The sequence below is a fragment of the Cryptomeria japonica genome, chromosome 4, assembly GCF_030272615.1.
Source record: "Cryptomeria japonica chromosome 4, Sugi_1.0, whole genome shotgun sequence".
NCBI lineage: Eukaryota > Viridiplantae > Streptophyta > Pinopsida > Cupressales > Cupressaceae > Cryptomeria > Cryptomeria japonica.
In genome coordinates, this window is record NC_081408.1 from 572,306,945 (window position 1) to 572,322,404 (window position 15,460).

A 15,460-nucleotide genomic window follows, 5' to 3' on the forward strand; every position below is an offset into this window, starting at 1 on the left:
CTAAGTACCTTGAGGAGAAACTGCAAATAGTAGGACACAAAGCCATTGCAAGGCAACCAATAACACATCACAAGTTCCAAACTTATCCCAACCATCCTTATGACCCCCAAGGCATACAAGTCATCAAATCTCCCCTTATGACCCCCAAATGCATAAACAATAACTATGCAGCAAGGGTCACAAAAATCCTTTGAGATCACTCTCTTCCAAAGAGAGCCTCTCACTCTAAGGCTGTCAAACAACCTTCACCCCAAGGAAACTCTACCCTCCCAAGGGTGAGTTTGGCCTTGAATACTCCCAAAACAAAAATAAAATGCTCAACCAAAATAAAGGAAAGATCACACATCTTTCTTCACAAATAAAACCACAATGGGAGAAAACAATGAAATACGTACAATCTTTCAAAAAAAATTTACAACATACATAGATATAGATTAAACTAACCTTGAATTTGCCAAAGGAATGTAAGGGATAGTTTGGAGTAGAGCTACCCAAATCCACACTTCTTGCTTCTCAAGACTTAGCCAAAATTCATATACTAACTTTCAAAAAAACCTTCAAGATTCTAGTCTCCAAAGATGGAGAGTGGGTGATTACCATCCTAAGTCTCAAAACCCTGCCTAAGAAGGCTTCTCTCACTCTTTCCAACCTCTTGGATAGAGTGAGATCTCACATTGGTTGGTCTTCCCAATCTCTTACAGGTTACTAAAACTGAAAAACTTGAAAGAAGGGAAGAGAGAATGGGGAAGAGGAAACTGACACAAGAAGGGAAGGTTAGCTAACCTAGGAGAAGTCCTCCAAGATGGATTTTCGCTCATCTTGGGAAAACCAATTTTTAAGGTGTCAAATCAGTCACATGGGAGTGGTTACATGCTTAAATATACCCCTAACCCATAGGTATACCCTATGGACCTTTGGAAAAGCCCCTAAACTAACCCTAGGAGTCCATTTGACCCTTTAGAAACCCATCTAAAGTTAACCTACGGGTCAAACATGAGTTGAACACTCCAAGGACTCTCTATCCAAGGCAAATCTAGGACCACGCTCAAATATTTGAAAAAGGCTTTGGTTGAAATAATTTCCCTCCAAGAGACATGTCATAATCAAACCACTATTCAGCACGTGTCAAGTGACACAATAAAATACATTACTTAATTACCCATGGAAATTGTCTCTTGTTGGATTAAACAAATTAATAAATACAATTTAACACACATGCAAACATTTATGTTTACGAATAAAATGTGATACCTACGGGGTGTTGTCTTTCCAAATAGACAACCCCTAGTTTTACAAACGCACAAAGGTCTAGGCTTGATTCTCCATATTGTTTCCATGGTCACATGTATAATTTTCCTGTGCATCTCAATTACACATTAGTAATTCCCAAATAACCATATATAAATTTAACATATAAAAAAGGAATACAAATCAATCACTCTGCATACAATTGCCATCATACACGTCAATTTACCATATATCAAATGCAATCCACATAAAGTAATTTCACTTAATGACATTATCATAATCCTCATAAATTTCATCCATTCATAAGACATGCATCACATTTCTAACATCATAATAAAGTCCTGCAAATCAAATAAATGACATACACCATATCAATGTTATCCTATCCTAGAATCATATAAAATTCTATATCCATAATGCATAGAAATAAAGCATCAATATATCAATGTTATCCAATCCTAGGATCATATAAAATTCTATATCCATAATGTATAGAAAAGAAGCATCCATAATAGTTCCAACATGAAAATAACTAAAATGCTAGGACGGGTCGAGGTAGGGCCTCACACAATGGTTTGCCCATCTTCTATTTGTGTAACTACCCGTGGATCTTGTGATTTTGTCTTGTCCGATTGCTCAGTGTTTTATACATTATCATTCACCAGTTGCTCTGTCATTTCTGTCAGTATCAACTGTAGTGTCAACAAAAACAATCTCATCTGGTATGATTTCATGAATCTTCTTCTTCTTCTTCTTCTTCTTCTTCTTCGGGGAGTAATCCTCAAAACTTCTTCAAAATCTCCTCATTCTCATCTTGTAAGCCTTTTCTTTGATCTAAAGAATGGTTTTGAATTCAAAAATATATTTTGCATATCCTTCTTTGAGGCTTCCGGTTGTAAGCTTGCAAGAATAAATTCAATAATTTCCTTGTCTTGTTTTATTGAAGCTTGTCATCTTGCATCTAATTTACTATACAAATAATTTTGTATTTTCCCTTGCAATTTAATTAGAGCTTTACTGAACTTGTTCATTAACAAAACTACTACATCTTCAATTTGCATTTTCTCTTCTACACTAAATTTGTCATAAAGTTTATTCAAACCAGCTAATATACCACACTCAATGTGTAACACTAATTTTTCAAAGGGAGTAAGTTTAGTTATTGGTTTCTTAACTGATTTTATAGTAGACACTCCAACAACCTTTGATTTCTTACAATTGGCTCTAATCTCTTTCTTTTCTCCTCTAGACTGTTTCTTCTTAAATTGCAACTCTCTTTGCTTGCTCCTTCTTCCTCTTACTGGTGCTTTAGGTGCCGGATGCTCAATATTTCTTTCCTCTTTCTCTTGAATTGAATTTTAGAAGGTTTCTCCTTAGCAGTTGTGCTTCTTGTGTTGTCTACCAGTACTGGTACTAGTTGGGGCACTAGAGGATTCAACAACCTTATTTTCTTCAAACTTAGTTCCAGCCTCAGAAATCGCTTGTTTACTAAATCCCCATGAAACAACAAATTCTTCCACCTCTTTTCTGACTTTATTTGCAATGACCGATCTGGTAAGCTCAGAATGCACCTCAATAGATTTCTCCTTATATGTTCTAAACCTTGTTGTATTTGGATCTACTGGTGTAGATAGAAGATGATCAACATAAGCAATCAAAAGATTAACTTCTACCCCATTACCCATGGGCATCATCCATGATGTCCTAGGTTCTACTACCTCCATCTGACAAGTGTCAGTATTAACCATGAAACAGATAGAATCTTCATACCTTTTAACAACTTCTTCCAATATTATTTCTCTTTCATTCTAAAAATATTTAAAGTATCCCCACATCACCTTATCGAATTCATTACTGATCATCTTGATGTTGTTCATAATCTGTAACATTGTCGGTGTATCTTCTGACCATTGTATATCACCGATACTGGGAAAGGAGTTCTGGAAATAGAAAAATAAACTTATGATCAACTGTCCAAACTTAAATTTATGCATTTTATCCTTCTTAATTGATTCAAGGTTCAATACCAACTGGGTTCTCAAGGCTCTCAAAGATCACAGTCTACATTGTCCTTCAACATTCGGCAGGCAGTATGAATCGCAGCTCCAGGAATACTATTTGTTCTGCTAGAATGATAAACCCTGTAGCTGATCACCATAGATGCATATTTCACCTCAGGGTCTTCAATTTTATTTATTATCATAGCATGTCCATCCCATTTAGACTTCCTCAGTTTAGTTAAATTATCCTTCGGGATTGACCTCAACATAGGAGCTTCACCAGTTGCACACAATCCAGTGACAACAAGAATAGCTTCCTTTGTAATCTTATGCAGTCGATCAAGCCATATAAACTGATCATGTATTCTTCTCAAGACATATCTGATATGGTCTTCTTCGAATTCATCAAGAAAGTTTAGCGCATGGTGAAAACCTTTATCAATAACCCTTCAAAATTGATCTTTTATGACTCCTTTCTTATCGTACAAAGTATGATACTGACTAAAGATAGCAAGGGTTCCCAAATCTTCCACTTTGAAATGAATATAGGATAAGAAATCTTCCATATGTAATACACCATAGGGTACACTGGATAGGGCTCTAGTTGGATTGGTTTCCATCGACTTATGTGGATGCCTCTTGAATTTTGGTCGAGGCCTTTCAGTAACATCTATAAAGTGTGGTGTATCCATTGAAAAATATCAAAGACAACCTTAGATTCTTAGATAAATACCTTTTCAACTTCTTCGCTGCTAGGGTTTTTGCACTTTCCGGTCTGAATGCACTTCACCAATTCTCTTATCCATAAATCTTCTTCAATTTGCAATCAACCTTGCCAATGTAGTAATCAAAAGATCCACTCTTCTTTAGTCGCTCTCCGAATGCTCTTGATAATGCAAGGGTAACAAATGAAACTTTAAAACATCCTTTTATTTACCTTTTACATACTACATTAAATACTATACTTGATTAAACAAACCCTAAACACCATTCAACCCTAAAACATGTTGTTAGTTCATATAACACATCCAACTTACCGGTTTCAACTCAAAATCATTACTCATCATCAAATTACATCTAAATAAGTAGATTTAATTTACCGCACAGTCCTTCAGGGGGTCCAAAAATGGATTTGACAATAAGTTCCCCCTAAACTTTATAACTAGCTTAGTTTACCGGTGAGGGGTTCTCCACACTAGGTGAAGAATTAGAATATTTCGATGGTTTCTCCTCACTTTTCTTTCTCTATATCTTGTTCATCTCTTCTCTAGTTTCCTCGACATCAACCTTCTTCTTACCTTTCTAGTTAGCAGACTGATTAATTGGTTGGTTTATTCTTGCTCTGCAAAACTTTGCAAGCTATCTCGGTTTGTGATAATGAAAACAAGTTATTATAGATGCTCTCCATGGTCCAACATTGCCTCTACCATTTCTTCTCTAATAGTTCATAGTAACATATCCAAAGTTGTGACAAATTTAACAAGTCACATTTTGTCTATACTCCATCTCATAAGGACTAGACTAGTTCACATAAGATCTCTGCCAAGTAGGGTTTCTTCGGTTATTAAAAGATCTCTGCCATTCACCATTAGGTCTCTGATTCATGTAAGGTCTCAGAATGTTTTCTCTAGACCTTCACTCAATAGCTCTATGCCCATACTTGTTGCAAGTGTAACAATATCCATCAAAAGTTCTAGGCTTATATCCTTCATAAGTATTAGACCTATAACCATCAAAAGAACTAGATCTACTTCTACAAACATTAGTAGTATGACCTGGCTTATGACAATTAAAGCATACTGGTTTGTAAGGTTTCTTATCGGTATTATTCTTTGTCTTAGGTGCAGATGTGCCTTCATGCATGATGTCCTTAGTACCAGAAGGCTCTCTTTTCTCAAAGGTTGTGTATCCCAACTAATATGTATCTCCATTCTTCCTTTGTGACTAAATCTACTCATCAAGCATAGTAGAGTTCTTGTTGTATTTAGTTAGGATCTCATTAGCATCAGCCAAATCCTTATTAAGATCTATATTCTTCTTCATAAGACTCTCTCTAAGAGACATAGCCATGTCTATATCAGCCTATATTTCTTATTTTTCTTCTTTTTCCTCATGAAGATGTGCATGCAGAGTACCAATCTCCTGATTCAACTTATAAATCTCATATGATCTTTCTCTCTCATCTTGTCTTCAATAGTCCTCTAGGCTTCCAACACTTGACTTATCTTGATAGATAGGGCTTCTATCTCTCTCCTCAAATTTGACTTATCATCATTCAACTTTTCCACCTCATTAGCTAATGCATCAATGTTAGCTTCTTCAGGTGAACAATTTTCACTAATTTCATACAACTATTCACCCAACTCTCTTCTCTTAGCCAATGAAGCTTTATACTTGACCGTTAACTCACCTAGGGCTTCTTCGAATTCAGAAAGCTAGTTAGAAAGCTCTCTATAACTCATATCCCCCATAATAGCCTTAAGGATCCTTCCCAAACAGTTAAATCTTAAAGGAATCAGGCTCTGATACCAATTGATAAAATTATAAGGCACTGAGAGGCAAGGTGAATCAGTGCAAGCAAAAAAAATAACATAAATTTGATCACCACTTTTATCAATTTAAAACTTAACAAGCATGCAAGGAAAATAACCACATAAGCTAACACCCAATAAAGCATGCAACTCATAACACAATGTTTTTCACTTGGAAACCTAAATGGGAAAAACCACGGTGGGAAATGGTACCCACAAGATCAACTATGCAGAATAGGGATCTAACTGGTTAAGGTCTTATAACTGATCTGTTAGGAGCACACCCAGTTAAGAGTGTCTTAACCTAGTTAAGAGCTATTTTAATAAGGCCTGTTAGGACCAGCCCTATTAGGACCTACCTAGCTATGGGATTTAAACAACACAAGTTAATGTGTGACCCTGTTAGAGGATTTAAACCTTCAAACCTGTGAGGATCCTATTGTACCCTGTTAGGAGTGACCTGTTAGAGGATTTTATCTTGCTGCAACTATTAGTGAACAACAAGTGACTTATCTGTTGTTAGCACCTTTGTGCTTGATTAGATTTGCTTCAGATATGCTTCTAACAATGAATAAACATCAATACAGAGTTTCATCTTTCACCACACAATCAAATTTGCACTATAGATCTCATATCTAATACATCATCACACAATATACTCCTTTTTATAAACAACTCTGCTAAGTTGGCTAAGAACCCTTCGAACAATTTCCTAGGTACACTGAACCTAGATAATTTTGCACACTACACTTTCCCCATGTTAGCCACAAACAACTTAACTCAAAACTAAAGCATTGTCTACCGGTTTACTAATCTAAGTGACTATGATCTACCGGTTTTGTGTTCTTCATGATTGACTTCTTAGAACATCATAACTCGCTCATTCAGTTGAATATACCGATGCGATTCCATTCATAGACTCCTGCCAATGTCATGAACATGTGTATCAAACCGCAACACTTAGCTCTTCACCGATCTTCTGTACTGGTCACTTCAACATAGCACTATCACTGTTTACCAGTTCACTGTTTAATTGCTTCGTCTACCAGTTAGGCTTTACCTATGGGACTAAATGACTTAGATGACTGACAAGACATGGTTGCCATCGATGACAAAACAATACAAGTCATCAATCAACCTCTTACAACAAAATCATCAACATCAAACCAACAATATTGTTTGTGATTATCCTAAAGGAAATATTTAAATTTGTCTATGTTCAAAGGAAGTTTTGGATTGCATGTTTTCAACTTAACCCTTGTGACTTCCAGGAGTAAGTCAAGTCCAAGGGGGGGAGGATGTAGTGCCTCTCCTTGATTCATCTTTCCTTTTTGTACATCAATAGATGATATTGATATAGATTAGTCTACTGTCTGATGATTTGATGGTATCATATTATGTAGTAACCCTATTTCATGATTATATTGGATGTGATGATGATGATTAAGGAAATGGAATAGTGATTCTAGGATGTTGAATAAGTGATTAGGATTAGGAACATTTGGAATTGGTGCTTAAAATGAATCGTAGGGGGTTACCGACATTATTAGGAATAGAATCATGATAGATAGTCTAGCAAAGAATCTTATGTTGGCATGAAAAGAGATAATGATATTTGAGTTAAAATACATTAGATGATGGTAGTAATCATGATGATGTTATGCTTATGATGATATACTCTTGATGTGATTATGCTCTATGGATAGATTAGGTAATTCCTTTGAGATATCCTAGGGAAGATTAATTGTAGAGATTTATTTATTTCCACTTGTGTATAGTGCTTTGGTGAAAATGATCATGATGGTTAATTTTTTATCTTGTTGATGTATGTTAAATCCATATGAGAAGTTAGTTGTATATGTTGCATTAGTAGATTTTTTTATTTTTTTTTAAATTCTCTATTTTGATATTAGATGGTTAGTTTCTCTAGGGTATTTTGGTTGGTATTACAATATGGACACTTATTTTAAAGATCTTGCTCCTAAAGATGATATTTTGGAGAATGATGTTCATTCTTCTCCTAAAATGTACCTCCCTCATAAGAATTATTTGGTGCAAGGGGATGATAGTGTGGCTACTTTTCCTAGGAATACCATACCTCCTTTAAATGATCTTCCCCTTAGAGATGAAACATTAATGACATATGATAGTCCCTTTCCTAATGTTTATCTTAATCATAGAGATACCTTAGAGAAAGAGGATGATACTATTTTCCATCATTATAATGTTTCCAATTCTCTCTCTCAAAAAAATGAAGAACCTAACAAAGATCAAATCAATTAAATTCATATCACTAAGAACCCTAAGGTTGTTGTCCACCTTGATCAAGATATATCTCAACCTTGACAACAACCAAAAAATATTCTCGTTTATCATGTAGTACCTTACACATATAATAATGAATTGTTTGCTTTGGAAACTGATGAAAACATATGCATTGAATTACAATATTCTTTGTTAGTTCCTACAATCCTCTCTCCAATTCAGACAAGTACACCATCTCTTACTAAATAATTTCCTAAAGAACAACTCTTAGAGGATGATTAGGGGTCATTAGATTTCACACCTTCTTTTTGTAGAAAATCTAAGATGATGGAATTTGATACTCAAAAAATTTCTCCTAACACATGTCTAGAAATTGATTGGGTCTCTTTAAACTTTAATCTGAGTCCACCTAAGAGTAAACCATATGTTGATCCTACACATGGATGAAATGGAAAAATTTTAGGATGTGCACAACAAAGTCTTGAAAGTCATGAGAAATCACATTTTTCTAATGAAAATCTAGGTTTCCAACCTCTTCCTTTATGAACATCCCCTCTTCCATTGTTTAGTAAATTCACATCTTCTCATTCCAACATTATATTACAACAAGGTAATGTTTTTTATGATCTTCTTCATGCCAATTTAATCTCTCTTATTTGGCCTAAAAGAAGAAGGAAACATAGTCAACATGTTGAAAATTCTTTTCAACATTGAGTTGAGACTTGGGAAACCAACTTTAATTATTCAATCCCTAGTGGATTCGCCATTTTTTTGGTGTTTCCAACTGATTTCTTGAAGTATCCTCTATGAGAATCCAAACCAAATGTTTAAGGCCTTGGACTAGTGGGCCAATTGAAAGAATAACAACTAGGGATAAGGAACTAGTTGTTTTCTCTACACTTTAGGCTCTATTAGACCTAGTTGGGTATCCCTTTGATAGCACTCTTATGATCTTAATCCATTTTTAGTACTATAACAAATATATTCTGAACACATAATGTAAATTAGAAAAATCCTTGAATTTACTAGATATGGTTTTTATCCTTAACATATATATTCTAAGTCACTATGAGAGTTGATTCGTCCTATTATTTAAAAACTTAAATTCAGAAAACAAAAAATGAATATAAATATTGATAAATTTTCTTGATTTCAAGTGTCATAGCTTAGCAGTAAAATACTATTACCAGTGCGTACCCATTGGGCTAGATGAACTATTATTATAATATAAGATAGGCAACCTCTGCAACATCCTATTCCTTATACAACTAACATCTAATATTAGTAATAACATGAATAGATTCCCCCAATTTTTACTCAACAAGATTTTTTCTCTACGAAATCCCTTTGAATGAATAAAGCCATTTAATCTCCTACTTTAGAAGAAGCTCATAAGAATACAAATTCAACAACACAATGCAGAAGTAAAATAAAAAAATCTTTGATATATTGATTTTGAACAATATTTAGGAGCACAAATGAAGACAAAAAATTGGAAATCATTGAAATTAATTTGAATATGCTTTTATAAATTCAAATTACTTTCACATATCCATTTGCAAAGAGATTGCAAAATAGGACATGAAACTAATAGCAGTACTACATTGCAAAACCTAGGCACTTTTAGAGTGCAAATTCACTTAGTGAAAAAGCATATACAATGCTCAAATAATTCTTTTGATTCAAACCTGAAGACTTGACACAAGGCCTTGAATATATTTTTATAGAAAAACAAGGATGTAACAACTTTGAGCCTTTTAGAATTCTAAAAAGTGTTAGGTGACTGCTTGATAGAATGAGACACACTACTTTTTATATTTCTTAACAAAGAAAGAAATTCTCCTTCTTTTCTCTATGGGTGGTAGTTGTTGTAGATGATCTAGATTTTTTATTTTCTCCACATGAGCTCTCTTATCAAGCTTGAGGATTAGATAACCCTACAAACCTATTAAATTCACATGGACAAAGAGCAACTTACCATATTTTTACAAAAGATATGCAATTAAATTTATATTACAAAATTTTATATCATAACATTTTAGGTTAAATACAAATGCACAATGCTACAACAATGAGTAAATATCTTCAAGAATTTGTTTAAATTGTTCAAAATAATAAACTACCATCAAGATAGAATTCCATATGTTCAATGAATTATTTGATTTGAACTATTATATATGATCTTGTACTCGTGAGAAAATGGGGTTCACTATTTTAAACATGAAAACTAGGAATCAAACCCATTCACATAAACATTCTTTAGGGAAACAACAACTAGGCCCAACTACAAACCCTTGGAAGAGTTGGGAACAATAATTAGTTTTTTCCTTTGTTGAGTATAAGAACAACTGGATAAGATAGAATAATGGAATACAAGAACTAGAGATAATGATGCAAAATTCAGAGTAATCAACATAAAAAATAAGTTGTAGAATAAATATCTAGACTTTGAGTACAAATCTCTAAAGGAGAATCGAAGAGGAACCTATGTCTGCAATTTGAGCTTGAAAGTGTTGGATTATGTCAATAGGCATCAATATCCCCAAGGTGTCTAATGTAAATATCAAAAAGAAATTTAGGATCAAGATATCACTCTGAGTATTTCCCTGAGATCTCATAAAAAAAGTGTTAGACATAGACAACAATTTTCATCGTCTTGGGTTTCTCCTTCTTTAAAATCTAGCTCTCTTTATCTCAATTTGTACTTTTTGAAACTATATTCCTTGTCCACTAAACCTGTAACTTACACACACAAAAGAGGGAAAATAGTATTGCTTGATAGGGTTTGCCTAGGTCAAACCTTGGGTTTGAAATTAACCCTATAATGAAGAATAAATAGAAAAGAGTGCTTACCCTTGTAGGCTAGAGGTTGGACCTAAAATAAAATGTTGAATTAAAATGTTATACCTTCATTCATGAATCTCCCTTTCCTTGATGTTCTCATGAAAGGTTCATGCTGTTATGTGGAAACTCATGCATGCCTTTACATAAAAATTTTCATGGATGCCATAGTGAATGCTTGAAAATATAAATAGTTCACCTCTCCTTCACTACCTTTGTATATGTTTGATTTCTTGCTAAGATAAAGATGAATTAAAAACTTGTGGAGAGATGACCGAGGGATGTTTAAGATGAGGAGACAACACTTTATTTTATACCTAACCTCATGAAACTTATTGAAAATTATGAAGAAGAATGAAATCAAGTATCTTTTCTCTCTTAACTTATTTTCAACCATTAAAGAGTTTAAATTTGGGCCTTTTTTGCCTGGACTATGGTGCTTAACACCCTAGTCTAGGAGGAATAGGGAACTAGTCACCCTAGTCCAGTCCTTTTGAATAGGGAAAAGGTTAGGAAGCAAGAGGAGAAAGCACACACCACATATCTAGTACAAATTTGAGCAGAATTAAGAATAATCAAGGTAAAGGAGGAAGAACACCAACGTGGGACCCAAAGGAGCATGAAATTGTGTGGGGATAAAATTTACAACACTATAGGATCTTTATCATGTAAGGATAGTATAAGTTAATGAAGGTCATAATATATTCAATTAGGATATGAATTGAAAATATATTAATTTTTGTTTTATGGATAAATTTTTTTCAATATAGGTAAAAATAGGTTTCTAAAAGGGCTCAATTTTTTTTACAATAGAATAGTCCAAGGCACATAAAGTGAGTTCCCTAGTATATGTAACAACTTGGAGGATAGAGAGAAAACAATTGTAAAAAGACTACCTATCAAAAAACAATATGGAAAGTTATATTCTAAATGATGTTATATATCTATTCCTACATACCCACACACCTTAATACTAGTATTTAACTATGACATACACTTGAGAAGAGCTTTCTTCTACCATTGAAATAATCTAGGAAACATAATTCTCGAAATCCTTAGACAAAGGAGAAGGGCAGAGAAACCTCCATAGCTAGCCCCAAAAAGGGCATTGGTATAAGGAGATGAATGCTTAATTGGAGAAATTGGTTATTGGGAAACCTCAACAAGAATAGGTGTAAATTGCAATAAAGGTAAATATGGCTTTAGTAGTAATGGATTCAAACTATAGATCAACTAAATGAAGAACTATGGAAAAAATTCTAACATAAATTGGGTGACTTTTGCAAGCCTTAACAAGCCTACAAGGTATTATTGTAGGATACAATATTGTTGATTTATGCTTAGAATGAGTGAATTCCTTGGAGTCAAACTCAGATATGTTAGGAAATATTGAAAGGAGAGTGAGGAAGTAGTTCTAGCACCACATAATAGAGGTTGGATTTTGGATAACACAAGGATAATATGAATCCAATTGCCTACTAGAAAAGTAACTAGTACAATGGAAGGGGATACCCTTGTATTTGATAGACTAAGTCTAAGGATGATCTCCTCTTATAAGATAACCTCCACAAAAAGAGCCTTTAATAAATTTATGGATGGTTTCTTTTATGTATTCACTTTGAATTATAATTTAAACAATAATTTGGTCATGTGTTACATATTATTATTCTTTAAGTATTTAATTATTTTTAAACATTGTAAATAAGTATATATTAACAAGTTGAGTTACTTGAGTTTTATCCAAAAAAATTAAAGACCGATGATAGGGGAAGAGCCCCAATAGTTGTTATATTTCCAATTACCATTCTCTTTATGCACCCAACCTCCCAATTACTAACTTTAAAGAAACCAAAAAAATAATAACTAAAAGGCCATTAATAAATTTCACATGTACCAATAATCGCCCACTTTTGAGCAGTTTTGGATCATAATTGGCTCATTTGTTCATATTATTTGGGGCATTTGTCCATGACTACTAGACCATTTATTCATTAGTATTGGTAATTTTAATTACATGGTTATTGGGACATCTTTAAGTAGGTATTGGGTGTTAATGTGTACTCTTTGACCCTTGCGCACATAATGATTCCCACAGTGTGCATCGTTACTACCCAGAAGCTAGAACAATAGTTATAAGTAGTTTGGTCACATACAAAGATAATGAAAAAATTTATCGAAATCTAATGTACCCTTTAGGATCTGTGGACATGTGAACTTAGCTATAACAACTACTAGTACACTTCCCCTAATAAAAAAATAAAAAATATACCAAAAATAAAAATACAAGAAAGATAAATTATGAAAATTGACCATCCAAAACATACTAAGATCAATACAATTACTAATTTATACTTAATAAAATAAAAAATAAATAATAACAAAAATAAAATTGAAATATATTAATAATGAAATATAACTGATATATTACTCTCATTTATCATCTCCATTTATTTTTCTCAAGGAAAAACTTGTTTACAATGATTTCCCTACTCTGAAGTTCATTCACAACGTAAATATTGTCTATCACTCTTTTATATTATATGGAGTTTCCTTGCTTTCCTATATGAAACTTCAAATTAATTGTAACTCGTGATATAATTTTAAAAAGGCCATTTTCCAAAGTTATAATTACTTTATTTTTCATTCAATTGTTTCTTATAGAATCATTGGTCATTTAACAAATACTTTTATTTAGTTGAGTTATATTATTCAACAATTATTGTAGAGTTTTTAGCCAATGTAACTTTAGATTTTGACCAGTGGGCTCTCTTTGTTCATCATGTGGTATGACACTCTCCCCAAATTTGATGTGAAGGTTAAGAGCTCCTCGCTGAAGATTTTCCACAACTAATATTTATTTATTCATCAAAGCCTAATCATGTAGATTTCCGTCCTTAACAATATATTGTTGTCCTAGATCACAATAGTTTCATTTCTCTTATTTTATTAGTTCAATGTATTTGTCATGGCTCACTTGATTCCAATGTCAAACCATTTGTTTATTGTATCTTGTTTAAATTGCATGAAAATAATATGCTAAGCCAATGAAAGTGAAAAATAATAATGAAATTATACAGTTACAAGACAGCGAATTTGTTTTAACAGCCAAATTCTCAAATGCTTTGCCCATGTATTAAGGTTTAACTTCATTGTAGGAGACAAAATTTAAATATATTGATAGGCATCTCTCATATCAATGGCTAACAAGCACCCCTTATGGATACAGAAGGTCCACTGCAATGATTTTTGCAGTGGAACCAGAAATAATGCAGACAAAGTTCAGTGTATTTTCAAAAGGTAGAAATGGCCCACTGCTCATAACTTTATGTGGGGGGAACAATTACTGGATGGTGATTTTTAGTACATGTTCAATACCTAATCACATGATTTTGGGCTTGACAATGCATAGATCGGACTAAATGATCATAATGAGCTGCTCACTGTTTTGTCACTTCCTTGTTCCTCTCAATCAATCTGACTACATGCCCATTCATCATAATGCGTAAGTTTCTATTCAATGAACATCCAATTGCTTTTCCCCACGCATTAAATATTGTAAAAATGAGCTCAATGATCATTTTAGCTCTTTTAAAAATGTGTGCAGCAAAAGATACAGACTGTCACATTTGTAAAATGCAGCACCACAAGCATTCAATCTTTGTTAAAGTTTTAAAGTATTTTTTTGAATTTTTTAATGTTTCAAATTGACTTTTTAGTATGGAGGTTTTATTTAAAATTAATTGTATGTATTTTTGTATTAATGTTATAGATCACACTAATTTATTATATATGTTTTTGTATCGACATTTTAGATCACATTCATAGATTTATCACCCTCTTTCTTTTTGGCTAGATCACTGAGTGTCATCATAAAGGTCTATACAAAACTATACATAATTGATTCTAGAGACTATAGAATAAAGCCACGCCAAGAAGCAATCAAGCCTTTCGAAAGCTTCAAAAGTTACCTCAGCCCTCTATATCTCAAATTAATCTAGAAGCATGGAAGTTTCATTTATAATTTTCTTTTAAAATCAATTGTTTATGTTTTTTTATCAATGCTTCAGATCATGCTCAATGATCCATCACTCTCATCTTTTTTATGATGGATTGAAGAGTGGGAAAAAATGTTGATACAAAAAAACTACACAATTGATTTCGGAGACAATCTTTTGAATACTGCATAGATAGTAGAATAAAGTCATTGTAGGAAGTAACCAATCCTTGTGAAAGTTTCCAAAATTACTTGAACCCTCCATGTCTCAAACTAATCTTGAAGCATGAATCTTTCATTTATAAATTTCTTTTAAAATCGATTGTGTGTGTTTTTGTGTCAACAGTTCACATCACATTCAGCAACCCATCACTCTCCTCTTTTTCATGATGGATCGCTGATTGTGATAAAAAATTCGATACAAAAAAAATACACAGCTGATTCCATAAACAGTCTTTCGAATATTATGTAGAATATGGAATAAAGCCACAGCAAGCAATCAATCCTTGCGAAAGCTTCCAAAGTTACTTGAGCCTTCCATGTCTCAAACTAATCTTGTAGCGTGGAAGTTTCATTTTAAA